Genomic DNA, 25704 nt, shown 5'->3' with positions numbered 1-25704 from the left:
ATAACGCAGAGATGAACATGGAAGCCCAAAAATCAGGGCCGACTTGAGAATACAGTTCAGAGTAGCCCGAGAAGAGTATGGTCAAGGAGAGCATCTATATCAGTATCTCCTACAAATACTGGTTTCTAACGAGTCTCTCAAAGGTTTTTATGATGCTTTGTTAATGATGAACCCAAAAGCAGGACTCATCCAAGTATGCAGGAAAATGTGAATGGTAATTCATGTTCTGGTCATGTTAAATGTATCATCTAGTATTTTATAGACTAAACATAGATCAATATATATTCCAATCATGTCTTTTTTTTTTTTTAACTCTTTAGCTTTAGGCCATAATCACTGTATCCCTAGAATATGTTCTGTTTTCATAAAGACTGTTCAATGCTAACTGTCTTCCACACACCATCAGCAAGAAAAATAGGCAAAGGACCCATATGCTAATAGAGAAGAACAAGCCCATTCCCACAAGGAAAGCTTGTTCTCATGACCTAGGAGACCTAGGAGAGCACAGTATGTGCACACTGATTGACAACAGTCAGAAGGAAATGCAGAGTAACCACTTCAAAAGACTTTAGAGAAGATAGGCATGAGATAGGCATAGCCTCTTCTAGAGAAAAGCCTGGTACTGCTGTCCAGGAAGGGACACAGGGTAAAGGATGCTTGTCACCACCCATGTCATCTTCAGTATCAAGGTTAGAACATAGACAGGCAAAAGCCAAGGCCTGTGTCCACACACGTGGCTAAAACCCAGAGGACAGTGGCAGACCATCAGTAGCCCAGAGCCCTGAACTTATCCTATGTCCAACATGAGTGGGAGTCACCCCAAATCATCATGTTAGCACCATTCTGGTGGCCCAATCTTATATGACCATGCGAAAGAAACACATACCAGATAAAGAAGTGATCTGGTCTCCCAGCCCTCCTCCGGGAGCCGGGGCCTACCCATGAGTCATAGAAGTCATATCAGTGAGACATGGAACTTTTCAGATCATCTGGTTGTTCTTCATGTGGAGAACGGGAGATAGATGGTTCGAAGGGTCTGAACGGGGGTCTGGAGCACACGGCTTAGTTAAAACTACTATCCCTGGTTGACCTCAGGTACCGGAGAGAGACTTAGAAAATTTCAAGGTAAATAATTCCAATGACCAGGAACCAAAGGAACCAGTTCTGGGCTCAGGATATTCTGCTTTTACTGCATAGCTAGCCAGGCATGGAGAGGTGTCACCGCTGGGGTGATGTGAAATCCGGCATCACCCCAGCGGCATGAGGGGCAGGGGTGGGGAGGACAGTGGCATTGTGTATTGTCGCTCGGTTCTTCCCCACTGACGCAGCAAAGAATTACAGGTTGGTGAGATTTAGAAAAAGTAAGATTTATTGAAAGTACACTTTAGAAGGAGATGGGCGATGCTGGGGAAGGCTACAGCCCTGTGGAATTTAGGAGATCAAGAGATAAGACAGTATGCCCCAAAGAGAAGAGTGGGTTTCCAGCCAGGAATGCTGTAACAATGCAGAAATGGAAAGGTCTGTTCATATTTGGGCTATGACGGGAGATCCTAGATGATCCATATGTGAGGTCACCTTGACTGACAGTTGGCTGCTATATAACCCTTTGCCTATTGAGCATGTGCTTACCCAGAATCCAGTCTGTTATAATTAGATTCATGAACTTCTAGGCATACTCATGAGATTATAATGATGGTATAATGAGGCTAAAGTTATGGGCAGTACTTTCTGCGCATGCATTTGTAGCTAGTTTAGCCAGCAGCTTTTATGGCCTTTGTGCTCTAGGATTTGGGGTAATCTAGAACCCTAAAAGAGGGAGGTATTTCTGGGAGGTGCTTAAGAAAGGTCTTCAAGGGAAGTTTCTATGGTTACAGAGCTGGGATCCTGTCACTCATGCCTTACTAACTACCTAACAGAGGGACTTAGTTTCCAAAATGACACTACAAAGTGTAAGACCAGAGATAGGGGTCCCAATTACCAGTGTGAGAAAGGCCCACATAATTTTATAATCCAGGTTCTTTGAATTGCATCTGACTGCCTTTTCTAAGTCGATTTACAAGTGCCCTCTGAGTGTAGAAAGATAGCCCTGCTTGGGACACTGACGGGGTGGTACAAGGGGAGCCTACATGACCTCACTTCAAACCTGACAACTGGCCAGGTGTTTTGTCACTCACCTCGCTTTTCTCTCCCTGACTCACTACCCCTCCTTCAAGCCTGTAGTCTCTCCACTCTTCCCAAGCATGCCTGTGGATTTTTTTTCCCTCCTAATTATATTTGTAAATCATAATTTGATTCCTCGGTGGGGTATTAGAAATTAGGTTTCTTCCCTTTTCTTAAGTAAACAAGTATGTGAAGCCTCCTCCTTTAAGCCACTGGCTGGCCTTAAAGTATAGTTTTCACTGGAAACCTGGGGGGCAGCAACTTTTCTTCTCTGTTGAAGTGTTATGGAAATTCAGAGATATGGATGCTAGCCATTGTGTGACTTTGGTTTGGTTACTGCCTCTCTCTGGGCCTGGGTTTTCTAATGTATGAAATAGGGGCAAGGATAGGGAATTTGGAGGGGATATGATCTAGTGGCTACTTGCTAACTTGTTCTCTTTCTCAAACTGACATGCAACAGTAGAATCACATTGAGCACACATATTCTGTGTAGTTGTGGGACAGCGTGGTTTAAGAGAATGAGCACGGGCTTTGGGGTCACAGGGCTCTGGGTTTGAAATCTGCCTTTCTACTTCTATCTGAATGACCTGGCAAAACTTGTTTAATGTCCGAAGACATTAGTTCATAGAAAAGCTCATCCCTTTCTCTACCTCTTATGTCCCATCCCCTCTCTCACTGGGGCTGTTCTCCGGCCTTGGCTGCTCCTCTGGGTGGTCCAAGACATCAACTTTGTGTTGCCTTAAGCCCTCAAAGCTTACCGACACTGATGAATTATGATTCCCTTCATTCCTAGTCCTCTTCCTTCTGGCTCTGAAGTGCACTCGCTGCCACTAGGCTGTGCCTTCCTAATCAGAATTTTAGGTCACCTGTAATGATGAGGGATGAGGCAGAAGAATGGCAAAGGCTACCTTCCAGAGCTCCTTTGTAGGGCCACAGAGGGAGCCTAGTATGACCACCCAGGCTCCTTCATGTTCCCTGGATAGGTTCTGGGTCATTTCTCAGTGTTCTATTCATTGGCTCAGGACGGTGGTGCCCACATCCCAGTTGTATCAGATGAAGTGTGACACTTACCACCATGACCCTACCTTGTAGCAACCAGCTCCTTACCTTCCTGGCCAGCCACTTGAGGTGGAGTTCTCCACTCAGCGATGTGCTTCCCCTTTCAACTAACATTTGTTCACTTGTCTACTCAATCACTTGTTAATCAGACACTCATCCATTTATTTAAATTGACAGAGCCACTGGAATGATAACAAATGTAGTTTTTGTGATTTCTCACAATGCTAGGCATTTTCCATAGATGATCTCACTCATTGTGGTTAGAAGTATATGTTCTGCAGTCAAAATGCCTGGATTCAAATCCTGAATCTTCTATTCATAGTTGTGTGACCTGAGGCCAAATCCTTAACTTTTCTGGGCTTTGCTTTTCTCATCTATAAAGAAGGGACACAAATACTACCTACAACATGACAGTTGTTCAGGGAATAAGTGAGCTAATGCACAAAAAAATGCTTAGGATAGGACCTGACACATAGTGAATAATACAAATTAGCTATTATTACTAAAGCATATCATATCTTGTGAATACTATTATTATCCCCATTGAGGGATGTGGAAACTGAGACCAAGAAAAGTTTAAATATTCCAAGTTTAAATAACTAATAAATAGTAGAGCTAAGATTCAAAACCAAGCAGTCTTATTTGTGATCTGTAATATACACAGTAGTAGTCTTGGGATTGGGTGGCAAGGATGGTGAAGAAAGATCTAAGGTAAGATGTTTAAAAGAAAAAAAAAGCCAGGTGATATCTCAGATATTTAAAGGTTATTTTTTCCTGCCCTTACCTTCTAATTATACTCATGACTTCCTGAAACAACCATTTTAACCTGTGACTTTCTAAAAGAATCCTTCTTCCAGCCAACCCCCAGATACCTCTCGCCTTTGCTGTATTGTTTCCTTTACTTGGAACACCACTTTTGTCTGCTCCTAGATGATGCTGGACTGACTCCATCCTGTCTTTCTTGCCACCCTCTCTTTAACATCTCTGTTAGTCCATCAGATACTTTTTCTGGGGCTTCCTAGAGAGAAGTGTATTGTTCTGTCACCGCCATCACCACCAGCCCCATTACCTTTGCTCTCAGTGTGATCTCGGCCTTGAACACTCTCTCTGCCTCTCTGCCTATGAAAGTCTGCTCTTCCTTCAGGGCCTAACCTAAGTGCCTTCCCCTCTGTGAAGCCTTCCAGGGCTCTGCAGGCAGTTACTCAGTCCATGCTCTTTGTACTCCATTCCTCCTGAACTCCTCTCTCAGAGCACATCATCAAGTTGTCACTGCCTATTTCTAGGTCTGTCTCAGCTTAATCCTTGAGGTCAAGATCTGTGTCTCGTTAATATCAGGGTTGTTAGCAATGAGCATAGGTCTGAGGAATCAGCAGGTGTGTGTAAATTAGATAAGCCAAGTGAAATTGCACTGAAATTGCCTGGGCCATTGAGCAAGAGTAGGAGGTATAAGAGAGGTGGAGATAAAGAGCTTAATGCTCATTAAAGCCAATGCTAGATTCAGGCTGCTTTTAAAGGCAAGCCTTCCAACCTAGACTAACTCCTTCCTTTCCTCCCTCCTACTCTCCCTCCCTTCCTTTCTTCCTCCCTCCCTCCCTCCCTTCCTTTCTCCCTTCGTCTTTCCTCCCATCCTTCCAGAAATGATTAAATGTTTTTCTTTTTATGTGTTTGGTGCTAGAATACAGAAGAGTAAGCCCTGCGCCTTGCCCGATATTACCTTTTCATGAGGCTTCCTCAATGATGACTCACTGGGGTACCCAAAGGCCCCCTGACTCTAAAGCCCTCTAACTTAGCCCCTCAGACTCTCTCCCTCTGTCTTTTGCAGAGTGCTAACATAGCCCTGATATCCACGGGGAGTCATTATCAGCCAGCAACACATTAGCCCAAACCTTTTTCCTAGTCTTTTTTCCATGGGTTCCAGAAGAGGACACATCGACAATGTTCAAATATTTTCATACCATTGCTTTATGTCATGATTAGTCTTGCTGGTACAGAGGCTAGGAGAAGGTATAATCTGTACTTCACAGATAGAGAAAACAAGGCTCAGAGAACTTGTGAAGCCCAGTTTCTTTCAAGTCAGTCCATGCTCCTTCTGAAATGTGACCTAGCTTCTTCACTGGCAGAACCATTTTCAACAGGATTCAGGCTATTTTACATGAAAGAACTAGCTCATTCTGGGTTGGCAAATGGCATATGGAGATAAAATGGTGAGAAAGTTGCTGCTGAGAAAATAACATGTTCAGTGTTGTGTTCCAAAAAGCAGTAATTCCAGTAATTGCTGACTTCTACATTTTTGTTTTTGTTTTTCCACTTTGCACCCCATGCCTTAATATATGTAGATGGTTAGGACTGACTCCTTCCTGAGAATATCTGTGAGTTACTGTTTTCCTTTAAAGCATAAGGCTTCTGGGTCAGACCCAAAGGTACCCTAGGAAACTTAATTTATTCATCATATTGTCAATTATTCCTGCTCTATGCCAAGCCCTGTCTGGGCACAGAAAATATTAAAAAGCTTGAACATTCCCTGCCCTCATGAAGCTCACAGTCTTGTGATAGAGATACACATAATTTCACCAAATAACTGATACAGAGAAAATACAATTGCACCAAATTCGAGACACCATTGCATGTCACACAGGTATGCCTAGAATCACAGGTGAAGGTGCCATTTTTACGTGGGGTATCAAGGAAGACATCCTACTCAGCAAGTCTTGCATTGAATCTTGAAAGTGTATTATTTGGGTGTTCAGTATCAGGAAGGGTATTTCAGCAAAGGCAGTGGCATGTGCCCAGAAGTAACAGTTCGATGTGTTCCAGGAACAACAAGTAACACTTTCACTATGGTTTCTCCTTAAACTGATGAATAGTCATGAGGAGAGAGAAGGCTAGATAAGTATTGGGAGGTATGTTAACTTTTTATCACAGACTACTTTAATGCAAAGGAAAGTCTCAGGAGGGAGGTGATTTACTTAGCCAGTTAATGTATATCGTATCCTTGTCTGTTAGGAATGGAGGGGAATGAATTCTTATAAAGAAACATCTTGGATGAGCATGTTCAAGTCTTGTAATATCTTCAAGCTTATTTTGTCACCTGTAAAATGGGAATAATATCTGACCTGCTTTTCAGAGAAAAGCAATGACCTAAACCACATTGGTGTCATTTTGAGAAGAAAATAAAGAAATTGGTATGAAAGTAATTTGTGAATTAAAAAAACTTTTTCATTATTATTATTTATATTTTTACTATAATATTAAGTTTGCATTCTCAATAGACATTTTAATATCCCACAGATAACAGAACTAGTATCCGCACTAAAAAGTTTTATGATTAGTTTTCTAATTATTATTAGAAATTTATTTAGTACTAAATTTCATGGCAGTAACACTACTGTAAGCATAGAGATAGAAAAAGGAAGGAAAAGAAAATGATATTTATTGAGCATTTTTGTGCTAAAACTTGCTAGATTCTTTACTTACACTTAAATCATTCTCTCAGTACTTCCGTGATGGCAGGCATTATTTTTCCATTTTATAGATGAAACTAAGGTTCAAAGGGTTATAATAACTTGTTAAAAACAACTCAATTAGTAAGTGACAGAGCCAGGATTATAACCTAAATATCCTTTAACCCAAATTATATATTCTCTCTATATTGAGTTTGTTGGAGAGAGAAGGCAGTGAGGCAAAGGAGATAGGAAATGTTTGCAGATGGGAATAAATATGGCATGTGTTTGAGAGAGTGAGGAACCCTTCTCATCTAGGAGAGAGGAGGGAGATTTAGGATCATCGAAAAAATTTGGCCAAAATGTCTTGAAAGCCATGTCACAGTTTTGTTTTGCTCGTGACTTATAAGCATGAGCCACTGGGTGTTGAATAGGGGTGATCTAAGTAAGACTGTTTTGAGGGGAAGATAAGGTCAAACGAAGAAAGCTTCAGAGAAAAGCAATGACCTAAACCACATTGGTGTTGACTAAGTTTGATAAAAATCGTAGTGAAGTAATACATTTTATTATTCTGTTTGTATCTTTTAAGACATCAAAATCTCAGAGTATATAGCAAGCAGACAATGTTCTTATTAAGTTCTATAGACCTCAAATTATTAGAAGTTGCCCAGTTTTATAGTCATCATGTTAGGTTACTAAATGATTTCAACCTGAATCCCTAGCCTAGTTTCCTTCCGTTTTTTTTTGTTTTGTCTCCCTTGTAACTATGCTGGACCACTAGGTCTTGTGCCTGGAAAGCTTTTCCTTTCTTTTCTGTCAGCCAATATATGTCCAACCATTAAGACTCAACTCTTTCTTGACATTTTTACCTTAACTTCATGCAGATTTAATTAATGCTTTTTCTTCTATTTCTAGTGGCTTCTCATTATGCTTAAAGTAGCATTCGGACTCCTAAACATAGTGTATAAGGCCCTGTATAATTTAATCTGTGCCTACTTCTCTAACTTCATCTTCTCTTTCCTTCTCATTTCTCATTAAGCTCCAGCCATACTAGCCTCTTCAGTTTTCTGAGATACTCCAAACTTATTTCCTATATGAGGATCCTGGATAGAATTTGAAGAGAATTTAACAAAGGGACAGAGTGTTGGCAGGATGTAAGGAAAACACAGGTGTAATGCAGTACTTGGAGCTAGTGCTTTGGAGGCACTGTTACCTTCACAGACATGACGAGACAAAGGGAGGAAGCAGTTATCAGACCCCGAAATAAAAGGGTGCCATTGAGAGGGTCACCTGACAGGAGCTGAAAAAGACAGATTGAGAGACACAACTAGTTTAAGGTGACCCCTCAAGAAAGGATCCAAGGAAATAAAAAGTCCAACAATTCTCTCTATAATCCATATCTTTCTGGGGCTCTCTACTTTGTAACTCGGCCTGGAAGGTAGAGGTCAAGGGAACCCTTTTTATTTAGTAGGTTGAACCAATTGCCCAAATCAACAATTCCACAAGGTTCAATTCAATACATACAAGTCAGCTTTCAGAGGCAAAGAGCAGAGCTGAGAAGGATGAGAGGGGAATCGGAAGAAGCAAATAGAAGATATACAGCATATCTCTCTACCTAGAGCACTCTTACTCTGATCTTCAAGTGACTTTCTTGTCATTTTTTAGCTCAGCTCAAATGTTAGCTCTTCACATAAGTCTTCCCAGACTACCCAATCAAATGTCGCATAACCCCAAACACCAGCATCAGTATTAAATCATTATGTGTTATTTTATTCACCACCTGAGCTTATCTGTTTTATTTTTCTTATTAATTTTCTGTCTCACTCCACTAAACTGTAGGATTTATGTGAGCAGGGATCTTATCTGTTTGATTCGCTACTGTGTTGCCAGCACCTAACACAGCACCTGATGCATATTTGGCACTCACTAATTCTTTGCGAAATAAATGAATTCATTCATCTTTCTCTCCATATCAGCTTGTACGTCTTTGTACTTCTCTCATGGCATTATCACAGTCTGACTTTTACTCAAGTTGTTTAGATATATTTCTTTGGTAACTTCTTGAGAATAACAACATTAATTCTTTTTAACTCTCAACATCTGGTAGAGGATCTATTATGTAGTAGGAGATTACTAAGATTTTGTTTAAGTGATATAACAGTTCACTTTAAAATGGGGCTGGAATTTGACACTGGTAGGAGCTCCAGGGCATTCTGTTTTGAGGTCAAGAAACTATTTTGTATTATTACCTAATTGTTGGCTATCTATATCTTGTCACCTCATTTTCTACAAGGACAAAGAATATGGTTTCTCCTCTTAGGTCCTCCAGAGCATCTCTAGATTCTCATTCAGTGTTTGTTGATTTTTGCTTTAGACATATTTCTAATTAGTTTTCTTGGCTGCCTTCACAATTCACAGTAAAATATAAGAAGGAAAACAGAAAAGATAAAGGACTACCACAGCAAATAGATTAACAGCTTACATGAGCAGCAGCCAGTAGTCCTAGAGCAAAACAGGAAACAGAAACAGCTTAAATGCAAGCTCCAGAAGAGTGTAGACCTTTACTCTCTTGTTACTTATCTCTCAAGTATCTGGAAATGTCCCTAATATGTGGTAGTATTAAAATAATGATGATTAAAAACTATAGTATGGAGCTATTAAGTGGCAGATACCTAACTGACATCTAGATTTTGGTTCCAGAGTCCATGCTCAGTAAATATTTGTTGAATTAATGCACAAATAAAAGAATGAATGAATTAAATGTGTTACTTCTCAGTTTCAACTCATTTGATTCCATCATGCAATGGTATTTATGCTTAAGAAGAAATGCAATTTACATTGTATTTGCAATGTTTGTTAAACTGAATATAACTGAATCTAAGTGGAGTGAAATTAATAATACTCTCCCTTTTTTAATACCAGTAAATTTTTCTATGCATTCCTGTTGTGATTAAATATAAACTTCATTAAAACTGTTTCTCCCTTGACTTTCTATCACAGTAATTAAAGCTGTTTCTTAACTCTCGGAAATGGTATTCACCTTTTAAAAGCCCCAAGAAGGAGTACAAATATTTAGTCCTAGTTTTACATGATGGCAATTTTCCCTTAGGCACAATCTCATCGCATTTATAGCACTTGCCAGAGTTACCAGTCACATGGCTCCAAAAACTGCTAAAGAAAGAAGACTAAACTTTAAGCTGAAAAATGAAAGAAAAGGAGGAAAAAGATTTGGATACATGTGATATCACTCTGACAGTGCTGCAGATTCTCTCAATTACAATGCATGCAGGTTGATGGGCACATCCAAGAAGTCCTTGTCTTCATAACTTGAGAATCACCAGGAGTTTGGTTTTGTCAAATACTCCGCCAGCTGGCTTGATTCCTCACCAGTCATGTCTCTGGAGCCTTGACAGCTCCTTTCAGATGACAAAATATTTCCTTTGGGAAATCTGTGCAAGTTGGAGGGCCATATTCTTCTGTTCTATCCTATCCTGGTACAATGAGTACAGTTGACAGTTGTGGGGTGTCATCTTAAGAAGATTGCGTAGCTTTCCTGGGAAAGGTCTGTCCAAAAGAAGAAGGGCATGGAAATGAAGATGAAAGAGCCAGAGATATTGAGCCTGGAGAAGAGCCTACCTCTGAATTTGCTAGCAATGCGATCTTGGGCCATTCCACTCATCTGGAACACTCTAGACCTAGGTTTCCTCATCTGTAAATTGTGCTTCTAGTATTGTTCTTATAACAGTAAAATAGAAAATATATGTGAAAGTACCAAATCAATTATAAAGTTCTACCTAATCATTATCATTTTATTTCTATCTAAATAACTTGTGATAACCAAACATTCAGTCAAAAAAGTGGTATATTACAAAAAGTGTTAGCCTCAGAGTTGGAAGGCTTGAGTACAAATTTTAGTTTTGCCACTTGATAGTTGGATGACTATGCTATTAACTTAGTCTTCTCAGCTTCAACTTTTTAATCCATAAAATTGGAATTCATAAGATCATTCAAGAAACAGATATTGAGCCCCTGTTTTGTTCATGGACATGTGAGAGAAGAAATGCAGGTACTTAACTTATATCTTGTGAAGGAGACAATAAGTTAAAACAGTGAGGGTTATCACTTGTAATCAGGTGTTGTCGCTCTGTGGAGATATGGGTCTAACCCAGCCTCATGCATCGTTGCCTACTTCCAAACAGTAATGAAGTAACAAACAATAAAAAAAGATTGTTAAAACAGTTTTTTGTCAAGACTCTATGCCACTGTTCCATTTGACCCTGATGGGATAGGAAGAGCAGTAACATTGTTACCCCCACATTCATCCACCCACCTATTTATTTAACACATTTATTAAGAGACAGTTATTATACCTAAAATGCTGTAATTGCTTTTCAATTGTAAATATTTGTATCATTTCCCCATATGCTTTTCATTCACAAAAAATCCAAAAAGGTCCTTATTCGATGTCCCCTGTGCAGCTGTATGGAAAACATCCTTGAACTTAAAGACAAGCTGCCTGGAGATTGAACTTCTGCTCTATCAGGACTGGCTGAGGAGCTCTGGCTTAGTCGTTGAGCCTGACACAGAGTAGGTTTTCAATAAATAGTAAGAGAATGGATGAATCAATGGATGAATAAATGAATGGATGATGCCACTTCATGAGCCTCACTTTGCTCACATGTAAAATGGAAATGATAATTCTTGGAGCCCAAAATGGTTGTGAGATTTAAACAAATTATTGTACCTAATAAGTGTTTCTATAAATGGAAAATCAATAACTGTGTCTGCCTTGAGCTCCATCCTCTTCTTATCCAGTGTAGATGGCCATAGTTCCTCCTTGGAAATTACCTGCTCTGGTCTAGCTTGCCTGAATAGTTTCTGTAACCTTTCCTTTTGGACATATTACTCTGGTTACTATGTTGATAATGGATTATAGGTCTATATGTAAGAAAACCAGTTATGAAGCTGTTTCTGTTATTAGACAATAAATGGTGGTGAACCAGAGTGGTAGCAGTGGATTGTTTATTGGATATATTTTTAAAGTAAACCCAATAGTATTTCTTAAAGGATTGGATGTGTATAAAAGATAGAGGGGAGTCAAGGATGATTCATGATTTTTCTTTGAGTTAGAAGGATGGAGTTGCCGTCCACTGAGATGGGAATGGCTGTACATGGTTTAGGTTTGCAGAGGTAAGATCAGAAGTTCAGTTTGGCACATGTTAAATTTGAGATGTTTATTAGAATCCAAATAAAAATATGAGTCTGGAGATAGAGAAAGAGGTTTGAGCTAGAGATATAAATTATAAATTTGGTCAACAGTTGCCACAGCAAGGTCAAATGTGATGAGGACAGCCATTGCTCTGACAATCAGGAGACCACAGATGATGTTTTCAGAGTTATTTCAGTGATGATAGGGAAAGAAGTCAGACTGGTGTGGTAAGGAAAAAATGAGCATCCAAGAAGTAGTGACAGTCAATGTGGATTAGTCTTTAAGTATTTTGATAGTGGAGGGAAAGGGCAAAGGAGGCGCAGGAGTTGAGAGAAGAGAACTGATATTTTAATTAGGCTATAATTTTGGCACATTGACCTCTTAACATGCTTTACTCCATTAGCTTCTGCAAACACTGTCTTCAACTGTTCCTTCTCTAGTTCTCCTTCTGCTTGCTTTGTAAAGGTAATGTCTGCATTTTTTTCTCTTAGGACTTGGTTCAGTCATCTAGCAGAGAAAGATATAAAAGCCTAACTTGGCATACAAAATTCTCCAAGATCTGGCTCAGGTATGTTAGTGTAAGTTTCTTCCTCCCACACTCTCTCTCCCATACAAACTAAGCTCTTTCCACTCTGAATTGATTTCCGGACCTGGAACTTCTCACTTTCACGCTTCCATGCCTTTACGCATGTCTTCATTTTGTTCAGAAGCCCCACCTGCTCCCTTTCTTCACGTATATAAATCTTCCTTCTTGTTTAGGACTCTACTCATGTTCCATTTCTTCCATGCAGTCTCGAACTTCCCTCCATTACCTGTAGGAATTAGAGCACATTCTGTTTTTCTTATTGTAATTATTACTTTCAACTTGTCCAAAAATGGCCAATTATTATATATTAATTTATTTTATAGGCATTGATATAAATGTCCAAGATGTTGGGTGATCTTCTTCTGAAGCTTTGAGATTCTGTGTGATTCTTTTATTACCAAATGCTATGAAGATGCTTAATTCTGACATCTTCCGCCAACTCACTCACTATGTCATTTAGCTCATCACCTCCTATACAGATACTCTGTAGCCTTTAGAGCTATTCCACTGGCTTTGAGGATGAGGAACTTGGATTTCAGTTTTTCATTCATTGGCAGATCATGAGTATCACTGTCAACATCAGTATCATGATTATTAACCTGAGTATCATAAACTTTATACAAAATGAGAATTACAGTCTCTGCTGTGGACAACAGTAATACAATTACATCCTAAAATATCACCCTGTTTAGGGTGTCTTCTTGGTGTTCTCACACCAACTTCCTCCATCTCTGTATTTTAACACTATTTTGTATTTATCACACAGTATTACTTAGTCTCTACCATATGGTTAATATTAGAGATGGTTTAGTGTCATGTTAACAGGATGGGATTTAGATTCAGGTGGATCTGGGTTCACATTCTTGTGCTGCTATTTCTCAGCTATGTGACCTTGGATAAAATTATGTAATGCCTCTGATCATTAGTATTATGATCTATAAAATGGTGACTTTATTAGAAAAAAATGAGATGATAAATATAAAACATTTGGCAGACTGTTAGATACATATCAAGTTACTCAGTAAATATTTGTCAATTCAATTTCATTGAATTGATCCAGTTCTTGAAGCATTCTCTCTGCTTCTAATGCCATGAACTATTTGGGGGACAAAATTGGATCATCGATTTCATTTTTATTAAGTGAAAAGGGTTACTGTTTTAACCGGTTGTGAACCTCAGTAGTGGACTAATTGTCTGAAGGGCTAGCTTATTTTTGTATTTAAATAGGACAAATTGAATTACAGCATAAACAGCAGTAGAAATTCCTGCAGAGTAATATTTTTCAAGATAAACCAGTATCCCTTCCAACCATATATATAGACACAGCGAAGCTTCTGTATTTATATGTTTTCATTAAAAACAAGATGATTAATTTCACAAGTTAATTTATTGTATTCATCACAACAGCTAAATTCAAATTAAATAGATTAGTGCTTAAAGATGTTAAAGACTGATTTATAGAAAAGAGTCTGTAATTTTGTGCCATTTCTTAGTAAGAGCCTATAGTTGTTATTTTCTAGCAAGAAATCTAAAAGGATTTTAAAGTTCTCTTTTTCTTGATGCATTATTTTTAGGGATTTTAAGGCAGTCCCTGGTTACTTTCAGAAATTGAATTCTCTAATACAGTGTACTCTGGGAGCAGGTAGTGAACAGGATACAACAGGTTGGTTAGATCTACATTTGAATTCTGGCTTTGGGCAAAGTCCTTCATGTCTTTCCGCACCTTCCTCATCTGTAATATGGGGACAATGAAATTTAGTTTTCAGAGTCATTGTGTCACATGAGTTGAAGCAAGTGAAACGCTTGGCACCTAATAAATGTTCCTTTTTAGATTGTCTACACTTAAGTTTATCAATGAAACAGGATTTTCTTGCTTTCCAAGACCTAAGGTTTGTTGTTGTTTCTTTCCTGTGTGCTTGCCCTTAAATAATTATCCTAGCCTAAAGAGAGATCATATGAAAATTTAAATTTGGGATCTTGTTCTTAATTGCTTTGGATTAAAAATATTTCTTTATAGTTTAGACTATGACTTTTTTTATAATTACTATTAATTTATCTGGTCAGAAAGGTAATATATGTTTACATGCAGAAAGTTTAGAATATTTAAAAAGTATAGAAAAGCCTAAAGAAAAAAACAAAAAAAATTACCTAAAATATCACAATTCAATGGCCACAACTGTTACCATTATAGTTTATTCCACTTGTGTACATGCTTGTGCTGTTTGTACATGTATGCATGTTTGTTGTGTATCTTTCATTTTATAAAATTGAGATCATAAAAATCTGGGTTTTTGTTTTTTAAAGTTTTTTCACACAGGAATATCTCATAAACATTTTATATATCATTCTAGTTTTCAGAAATACTATTTTAATGGCAACAAAGTATTTTATCACATACATAAAACTTAAAAGAAATCTATTTTTTATTCATTTCCATTGTTTCTAATTATTTGCTCTGTATAATATAATGACCTGTCATCTCAGCAATGAACATTCCTGCATGTGAATTTCTATGCAGTTATATTTGTTTCCTAGGATAAATGTTTAGCAGGGTAATTACGGGGTCAAAGAGTATGAACAGCCACATATTGTCAAATTGCTCTCTAGAAAAAATATTTTACCAATTTGTACTCTCATTGAACTGTGTAAAAGAGTGTTCATTTCTTAACTCCTGGTCACATTGGGTATTATAGTATTTTTATTTTTATTTATTTATTAATTATTTTAGGCGAGGCAACCCTTGATTGACCTCACAGATTGCAAGGACCTTGTCAGCTTACAATCCCTTATTTTTATTTTATGTATTTTTATTTATTTATTTTTATTTTTTATTTTTTTACACCTACAGCACCTGATCTTCCTAGATGGTCTCCCATCCAAGTACTAACCAGGCCCAACCCTGCTTAGCTTCCAAGATCAGACGGGATCGGGCTTGATCAGGGTGGCCTGGCCATAGATGAGTATTATAATATTTTTAATGGTTGCCAATTTGATAGAGGAATATGGTATTTTAGAGTTTTCTTTTACATTTATTTAAATACTGGGATTAAACACTTTTTCATATGTTTATTGGTATTTTTATTCCTTCTATAATGAATCTCATTTTTCTAAAAATACATTAATCTTTTTTCTTATTAATTCATAAGATCACTTTATATATTAATAATACTAATCTCAATCTATAACATGAAGATAAAAAGCATTGAAACATGAAGTACTTTGATGTCTTATGACTGTAAAATAGATATTCCCAGTGGAGTTGAACTTGGTCACTTTTTAAGATCCCTTCCATTCCCAAATCATATGACTGTGTGATTTATAATCACTGCGATCCTCCTTTGTTTCACTTATGGAGATGAAGTGACTTAGATTCAAAAGTGTTACCCAACAAAAGTGTTACTTAAGATTCTCCTTATTCCTCTTAGTCCTGGGCCAACCTAACTGGAAAATGAAAAGTTGTCATAAGTTCCTTTTCAAAATCTGTGTTCCTTCTCATCCACATTTAAAATACTTAAGCCTTTACTATACTTTAACAGGAAAATTCCTTGACTACATAATTTCCTTGAACTTTCTTTTAGTAGGCAAACTTTTTGAAAGAGTTTTCAATATTTTCTATTTGCATTTTACATTTTTCGATAACTCTTCAACACTGTTACCACCACTCCAATAAAATTGCTCTTCATAGATCATCGGTTACTTTCTTGTTCCCAAATCCAACGGATAGTATCTTTCCTCATCTTTTAACTGTATTTGCGTCTGTTGACCACACTGTCCTGAATTTTTGAATTTCAAGCAGACCACTCTCCTATCTGTTTTATCCTCAGTAGCTCCTCTGTAGATTCTTCTCCTTTTGCCAATTTCTTAAGTACTAGTAATCTTCAACTTGCTTGGTCCTCATTTTTAACAATTTTTAAACTCTGCTAGGGAAGTTCAAATAATCCATTAGTGTTAATTACCAGCTGTATGTTTCTTCCTGGTTCTCTGACTTTATATACAAATCTATATTTCCATCTACTGGTTTCATATCTCTTCTTTAGTATATTGTAGGCACACTAAATCACATTCAAAACTAGACTTATGACCATCTCCATAAACTGATGCTCCTTCAGTTTCTCCTATTTTGGAAAATGCCACTTCTACTCATTTACTTACTAAGGCAGAATCCAGAGTATTAGTTTTGATTCTGCTCTTTCCAGACTCCAATGAATTGCTAAATCCTGTCAATTCTCCTGCTTCCTAAGTATCTCTTCAAAACATATGTTGTTGTTAAATATACCACTCTCTTGCTCTGGACATTTGCACATGCTCTTTTGCCTACTTCACAGACTATTCTGACACCTTCAGATCTCAGCTTCCTTGAGAAATCTTCCTCAGCCTCTAATTTGAATTAGTTGTTTCTTTGTTGTACTACTATTGCATCTGGATTTCCCCCAAGAGAGCATTTAACGCACTTGTTATTGCTCATTTGACTCTCCATCTTACAATAGATGAGAAACTCCATAAGAACTTTGTCCTTTTAAATAAGATCAACTTTATTTATTTATAATTTATGTACAATAAACTGGACACATTTTAAGGATAGAGATCAGTGAGTGCTGACAAATTTATACACCCATGGAACTACTATCGCAATCAAGATAGAATTCCATCACCCCAAAAAGTTCTCTTGTGTTTCTTTCCAGTCGACCTTCATTTCTGACCCCTTGACTCAGGCAACCACTTATCTACACTCTTCCATTATAGATTAGATTTGTCATTCCTAGAGTTTAATATAAATGAAATAATAAAGTGTGTATTATTTGATGCCTAGCTTCATTCCTCAATATTATGTTTTGCAGGTATCGGTGGTTCATTTGTTTTAATTGCAGAGTAGTGTTCCATTCTGTGAATATACTATAACTTTTAAAATTTGTTCATTGTTTATGTAAATTTGAGTTGTGTTGAAAGAATAAAACTACTATGAAGATTCAATGTAAGTTTTTGTAAAGACATTTATTTTTTTAAATTTTCTTTCATGGTGATAGGAATACAATATGAGATTTACTCTCTTAATAAATTTCTAAGTATACAATGCATTATTGTTAACTATAGGGACAGTATTGTACAGAAGAGATCTAGAATTTACTCATCTTGCATAATTGAGACTTTATGTCCACTAATTAGCAACTCCCTACATCCCCCTTCTCCCTGCCCCTGGGAACCACCTTTTTAGTCTCTCATTCTATGCATTTGACTATCTTAGATACCTTATGTAAATGGAATCATGCAGTATTTATCCTTCTATGATTGGCTTATTTCACTTAACTTAATGTTTTCAGGGTTCATCTGTGTTGTCCTACATTGCAGGATTTCCTTCTTTGTTAAGGCTGAATAACATCTTAGTGTATGTATGTACCATGTTTTCTTTTAGTCATCTATCCATGCAGATTAAGGTTGTTTCTATATGTTGACTATTGTGAATAGTGCTGCAATCAACATGGGAGTGCAGATATCTCTTTGAGGAGTGATATCAGAAAGATGGTGGAGTAGTAGGCCCTGGACCCTCCTCCCACTCACAAACACACCAATTCAACAACAATTTGGGGACCAAAAAAAATGTGGATATCCACATACAAAAGAAATTGGACCCTTATCTTACACTATACACAAAAATCAATGTTTTTATAACAGTATACTCAAATTTTTTCTTCTTGTTTTTGCTATTGTTGTCATAGATTTTATATCTGCATCTGTTATAAATGCCATAATACATTGCAGTTATTTTTGTTTTAAACATTCAATTATGTTGGTCAAAATTCTCTTGGCTTTTGTTTAGCTGAAAAAATTTTCATTTTGCTTTAATTTTTAATAAAGTGTGAGTTCTCTTATTATGAAATGTTTATGTTGCTTTTACTATGAAACATATTTTTGCTATAATTTTAAGTTGACAGTTTTTTTTTAGCACTCTTAATACCATTCAACTGTCTCCTAGCATGTACGGTTTGATGAGCTTTCTGCAGTCATTTTTATCTTTGTATTGTTTCTTCCCTTTAACTTGAATTATCTCTTCCTTTTAACTTTCTGCCTTTAAGATTTTTTTCCTTATCACTAGTTTCACAAATTTTATTATAATGTGTCTTGGATAGCTATTTTGTATTTATTCTACTTGATGATCATTGAACTTCATAGATCTGGATCTATGAGTTTACATTTTCAATCAGATTTGAAAAATTTCAGCCACTATTTCTTCAAATAGAAATAACTTCTCTGTACTTCTTTCTTTTCTCCTACTGTGACATCAGTTACACATTTATTAGATAATTTGATATTGTCCCAAAGGTCACTGAGACTTAATTTTTTTCAGTCTTTTTTTCTTTAATCTCTCTGTTTCATTTTGGATAGTTTTTATGACTATGTCTTCAAGTATTTAAATCTTTACTTCTGTAATATCTAATCTGAGATCGATTCTATTCAGTGAATTTTTATTTCATATTTGTTTTCATCTCTAGAAGTTTCATTTGATATTTTATATTTTATTTCTCTCCTTATTATGTCTGTTTTTCTTTACATATTTGACCTAGTGATAATTGCTCTTTTAATGTTCTTGAATGCTAACTTCTATCTACAATTATATCTACAATTTATGGGTTTGTTTCTATTGACTTATTGCTCTTCTGATTATTGGTCACATTTCCCTGCTTCTTGATATAGCTTTCATTTTTAATTTATTGCTGGACATTGTGGATTTAAAAACTTGGGTTTCATTTTGGCCAGAAGTTGAGTTACTTACAGTTCAGTTTGATCCTTTCGAAATTTCATTTTTAAGATATTTTAGGCCTGGCCTTTCTGGGGTCTTTACTAAATGGCTCCAGGGATCAAATGAGGACTCCCCACTCTTGGAATATGAACAATTCCTAATCATTATGTGATCTCTGGAAACTTTTCAACTAGCAGCTCTCCCTAGTTACTCTTTTCCTGACCTCCTGGAGTTTTACCCTTACATAGATATTTGGGGATAGCAAAGACTCAAGGGCAACACTACACGAATTTCTGAAGCTCTTTTTCTGCAAAGCTCTCTCCTCTCAAGGACTATCCCTCATCACCTCAGAATCTCTGGACTCTGATCTGTATTGTCTCAATTTAGCAACGTCATTAGGCTATGCTTGGTGTGCCCTCACTTTCCCACAATCCAAAATATGCCTCCAGGCAAAAAGCCTGGTTGATTACAAGGATTACCTCACTTTTTTTTTTTTTTTCTCTTATTTTAGGCATTAGAGCCTTGCATTGCCTATTGTACAATATCTGAAAACAAATTTTTAATATATTTTGTTCAGTTTCCTAGTTGTTTAAAACAGTAGGGTAAATCTGGCCCCTGGTATTGCATCATGCCTGGAAGCATAACTCCAAGTCCTTTTAAGTATGTCTTTGAATGTGATATATCATAGCAATGATAGTCTAAATCTAGGATCTTTAACATCTGAGTCCATACCAAAGCTGAATTTCAGTTCAGTTTGTGAAATGTTAGTAATCACTGACAATCTGCTAAATTCTTTACTGGGTTCTAGGATATAAAGATAAAATTGAGAAAATCCCTTCACAAAATCTCTTTCACATTGGCGAACATACCCCTTTCCACATACTTTGCCTTATGCATCCCTTCGATCTGGCTGTTCCCAAACTATATCGTTTAATAATAAACTGGTAATCTAGTAAATAAAGTGTTTTTCTGAGTTCTGCGATCTGCTCTAGCAAATTAATTGAACCCAAAGGAAGTGGTTGTGGGAACCCCTGATTTATAGCCAGTTGCTCAGAAGTTAGGTAACAACCTGGACTTACAACTGGTGTCTGAAGTCTAAAAAGGAAATCAATTATTAGAACCTTCAATATATAGCCAGTTGGTTAGAAGCACAAGTGCTTCTAACTGGTATCTGAAGCTGGGGGTAAGGGATGGTCTTGTAGGACGGAGCCTTCAACCTGTGTAATTTGATGCTATCTCTGAATAGATACTGTCAGAATTGAGGTGAACACAGGATGCCCTGCTGGTTTCCAAGAATTGCGTAATGGTGCAGGAAAACTGCTTCCCTCCATCTTCACCTCTAGGAACGCTAAAAATGATCCAACTACATGGTCTTCTGTGAGTGCCCAGAAGACAGTAGGCTCTTTCCCATTTTAGAGGCATCTCACAAACTTTTCCTTTTGGCAAAAAGGGAGACAGGAAAAGGGGAAGCCAGGAGTAAGGTTAATATCCACATTTGTTGGGATTGAGTAATACATTTGATTTTGGGTTTACTAGTAACCAAGGCGAAGAGAGATATAAGATCAGAGAAATCGTTCGCACTGCCCATTTTTAAACTCAGTTCAGTTTCTTAGGAAAAAGACAGTTTTTAGTGACACTGAGACCCAGAGGAGGAGAAGAGGGTAGGCAGTCTTTAAAGAATATAGTTTATAATGTGGTAAACAACATTCTCAGACATATCCTTAACAGTATGGAAAATGTTTCATAAGGCTATTTCTTATAACATCTCTCAGTATAGTCCTTTGTTACTTGACACATTGATAAAAGCAAAATAGTGTTCTCTTGTGCCCTGACTTGATACAAAGACAAATTTCAGAATTTCTCAAGGAGCAGATGAACTACATACTTTTTAGGCTATTTTCCGTTAATTTTTCTCTCTCTCTCAACTGAGCTTTTTATAAATATTGAGTGATAAGAAACTTTAGCTTGAGTATCTGACAATTAACTGACTAGTATAATTTACTAATTGCAAGTTTTCTAAATAAACCAGTGGTCTGTGTAAATCTTTTCAACTGTCTAAGAATTAAAGTCCTCATCTATAAATTAAAGATAGTAATCTCAAATGAATATTGTAAAGATCAAGTGATATAATATTACTATAATGATAACATGGTAGATAATAATAATATTGTAGTGGTTAACATTGTTAATCGCTTTATTTGAATGATGTTATTTAATCTTTACGACAAACTTTCAAATAAAAATATTGTTATTTCACCCATTTTGAAAAGTCAAAAACTGAGGATTAGAGAGTTTAAGTTATTCAAGGTCACAGAGTTGATGAGTGGGGGAATCAGGATTGAACTGTACGTTAGGTGGCTTCTAAAGTTTTTACTTTTAACTGTCATACTATAACTAACCATATGTAGTGTTCAATAAATGGATTAATAGTATTTTAATAGAATCACAACCTAAATTATTGTTAATCAAAATAAGATAAATGTTATTGGAGTATTTTTATTAGAAAGTGTTACATAGCCTGCAGCATTTTATTTGGTGTGACTTACCACATTTCATCAAATTTAAGATAAGCCATCGACTCCAAGATACACCATTACTTTATGTACTACTAAGAAGGAAAAATGTTGCCAATTAAACTCTGACATAATACTTTCTTATTACATCGAATTTTTATTTTATATTTACTTGAAAGACCTCTTTTAAATATATTTATACAGAGTTTTATCATAGATCTCTCTTGTGTGTAATAAAAATACACATGCAAATAAAGTGTTAAGGTATTTTGAAAACATTCAAGATCCAACTATTCTGAATTACTTTTTGACTTAGTTGTCAATAGACATGTTTTTCTACGCAGTAGCAGTTTCTGTGTCTTCAAGAACATGGTAATGCAGCCTTCCTTAAAAGAGTCCATTGTCATCTTGGAATTTTCTTCCAAGCCAGTGACACCTTTAGCAAACTTTGATATGTGTACTCAGGCAACATCAATGAGTCATGACTGCGACAGAGACTGTAAAATGTATCTGGATGTCAGAGATGTTATGTGGTGTGGGTGGGGGGGAAATGTATGTCTTAGAATTGACAGTAAACATTGTGTTGAGTAATGTGTGCTTTGCCTGGCTTAAAAATATAATTTCAATGAAGATTGGCATCGGAAGTCTCATTTATCTCAGCCCAAGCACAATAAATATCCAATCTCTATTTGCCGACAAAACTGGAATAGATAATAGCTCTGGGATATGGGCTACTGCCTTTAAGAAATTTGCTTATCTGCAAATTTTCAAGGTTATCTTCTAGAGCAGGCCCACTATGATAGTACTTTTTTCCCCTTAGAACTATATTATAATATTCTCTTTTTGATAGAATAAGAAAATTAATACAGAGAAAATATATACATGCTAATTTCTGCTTTTACACTTATATTTTGTGTGACCCTAAGCAAGTCCTCATTTGTAAAATTGGGAGAGTTATCTTCATAATCTCCAAGAGAACTTCCAGCCCAAATAGGATTTACTTTTACATATTAAGAGGGGAGCTAACATTCATTGTAAGCCTACTATGTACTTGTTATTTTCATATGCACTATCTCAATTAATCTTCAACATAACTCTATTTCTAGCCCTCAAGGATGCTTAGTAAACTTATCAATTAGTTATGTCTTGTTTAAGTAATGGAGAGTAAAAAGGTAATTAGGAGAGAAATGTGTCAATCAAATCAGTCAATAGCTTTTTTTGATATTTAGAAAGAAGTGAGAAGTTTAATTTTAATATTAACATATGTTATCTGTGACAATGAGTGATTTTACTTTATAGATTCACTATGTTTGCAAATTAATGGGACTCAAGCAAGGATTGTTTCTTCTTAATGGAAATATAATTCATTATTTCAAATGTTTTTGGTATAAGCCTGACTGGGTTCCTGCCATCCCCTAGTTTGTTGTACCCTTTATATCTAATTGTGAAAACCTATGTCCAAAATAAAGGACTTTTAATGTCAAAAAATAGCTCTATTTTTATAGATATATTATATTCTAGAAAATAGACTTTTGAACATTAACTAATTACTTCAGATATTGATTACAAAAGGAAAAGCTGGGATTCCAAGCATGTCCTAATCATCAAATCCCAGGCCTTTTCTATATTACCTGTGTTGCCTCTCTCAAGATCCTTAAAACTTTAACTTGGCAGAACACAGGCCAAGCTAGGCAGTTACTAGGATGGTAAAACTGGTACATTATATTGTTTGAACTGTAAGACTCAAAGTTAGAATGACTCTCAATTCAGTTCTGAAACCTTCCCAAGAAGCTACTTTTTCCTTGTGCTGAATGCTGGAAAAGTAGAGAGAAATCACACCACTCTGTCCTTAAGAAACTCACAGGTTAGTTAAATATTTTTCAGAATATATTCTCTTCAGTCTTAGTATTCATTCAACATCATTTTTTGAGGACCTAACTTTATGGTGGGGAATAAGTATGTTTAGTAAATAAAATACATGTTATTTCTTCCCTCATGGGCCTCGTGGTCTAATGGTAGAGAGGGACAGCATACAAGTAAACAATTAAGTACATATATAATTTTAAACTGTGATAAGCCGTGATAACTCACTAGTTTTAGTGTTAGAAAATGGCATGAGAGTCACATTTAGAAGGTCTGGGCAAAGGAGGCCTCTCCGAGAGGATGACATTTAATCTGAAGCTTGAAGGATTAGGAAGCAAGTGAAGAGCACGAAAGATCATGCCACACAGAGGGAAGAGAATGGTTGAAAATCTCTAGTGGGAAAGAGATTATACAATTAATTAATTGAAAAGAAAAGTGTAAAAGATGAAGTTGGAGTGAGAGGCAGAGCTAAAATCAGGTTGGGTTTGAAATTTATATTAGAACATTTGGATTTTGTTTGTAATACAAAGGGAAGACATTCAAGGTTTTTCAGTGGGGCAGGCATCAGAGGGAAGGAGGTTAAGATTTAGGCAAACTAATGCGCTTTTTTGCTTTTTCTTTTCTTTTTAATACTTTGGCTTCCATCATTGTGAACTACTGTAGAATAGAGGACATTAGTAAGAAGGCTATTGTAGAAGTGAGATATAGTGGCTTGAATTAGGAAAGGTGGCAGTAGAAATGAAAGAAGTTAAAGGATTTGAGATATATATAGTGGAAATTAGGTTATTGAAAGATTGATTACATCTGAGAATAAAGGGAGAATAAGGAATCAAGATTGAGTTCAGTTTTCTGGCTTGGGCAGCTGGTTGAATATTGTTGCCATTGACTACATTTGGGAATTTTAAAAGGTGAGGAATGTGAATGAAATGGGGAAGTTGGCATGTTTATTTTGAAAATGTCAAGTTTTAAATGCCTGTGAGATCTCTAAGGGAAGACATCTAGTAGTCTTTTGGATATACAAGGCTGAAGTCCAGAGGAAATATTTGGGCTAGAGAAATACATTTGAGAGTTGTTAGCATATAGATTATATTTAATGCCTACATTTAGATAAGAAAACCTAGGAAGATGGAGAGAAAAATAAAATGGTATAGGATCAAACTCTAGGGGATTTCATATTTTGAGGTTGGACAGAAAAGAAGGGGCCCACGTAGAAATCAGAAAATAAATGAAGAATATGCAGTGCTGGCAGCATGCATACGTGGCAGTTTGGCCAAGAAGAGGAGCAGACAAATGTGTGGTAGCTGATGGTGGGTGGAGTGTGGAGTCATGGGGTCACAGTGATTTGCTAATGGTAACGATGCAGGGAGAGAGCAGGATTGATAACCTAGGAGACACAGGAGATGACCAAAGAGTGCAGTCTTTGAGCAAGTGAGAAGCATGGGGTCCAGAGGACATGGCAAAGGCCTTCGTTAGGAAGAAGGGCACCTTTATCCATGGTAACAGGTTTATGGAAAGAGACATAGGCAAGGTTCTAATTTTGGTTGTGGTAATATGAGGATGCTCCTATCTGGTGGTTTCTAAAATAGAAAGCATTCAATGAGATTGTCCTCTAAAAACGATGGCGAAGGGAAAAGAATAATGGTTTCCAAGAGATAGAAGGTCTAAGCTAGATTTTTCAGAGAAAGAAATGAGAAATCTACTTACCAGAATAACCTTGTAGAATTGCTGCAGTGATAACAACTGCTTGAGGACTGAGATCATGAATTTAAAGTTCAGTCATTCTACTTAGATATGTGATTTTCTCCAGTTATTTAGGGCCTGTATAAGGCAAATAGAACAGTTCATTCTGGGTTTGTGTTTTGCCACATGAAAAAAAAGAAATGGATGGAGACAAGGGGATCGAAGGTGTTTGTGAAGACATAATTATAATTTTGGCCATAGATGGGAGAAAGAGAGCTGATAGCTATAAAATAGGACAATCAATGGATTGAACTTCCAAGAATTATTGTAAGGTAAATGTTTCAGTGAATTTGTTTGAAAGTTACAGTTGGAGAATATGATGTAGATATTTGAAATTATAGGTATGATGGGGGGAAGGGGAAGGGAAGAAGGGAAAGAAGGGGGAGGGCAGGGAAAGA

At 36.6% G+C, this 25704-nt stretch overlaps 1 protein-coding gene and 1 pseudogene across 1 annotated transcript in view; one reads left to right on the top strand and one right to left on the bottom strand.

Annotated features, from left to right (window-relative positions):
• AGBL4 (ATP/GTP binding protein like 4) overlaps positions 1–25704 on the top strand; it is a 956697-nt gene that overhangs the window by 441223 nt on the left and 489770 nt on the right. The window lies entirely within an intron of this gene.
• On the bottom strand, positions 15294–15412 carry LOC112486056 (annotated as a pseudogene).

The sequence above is a fragment of the Pteropus alecto genome, unplaced genomic scaffold, assembly GCF_000325575.1.
Source record: "Pteropus alecto unplaced genomic scaffold, ASM32557v1 scaffold25, whole genome shotgun sequence".
Taxonomy (NCBI): Eukaryota; Metazoa; Chordata; class Mammalia; order Chiroptera; family Pteropodidae; genus Pteropus; species Pteropus alecto.
This window is presented reverse-complemented; position numbering and strand designations above follow the sequence as displayed.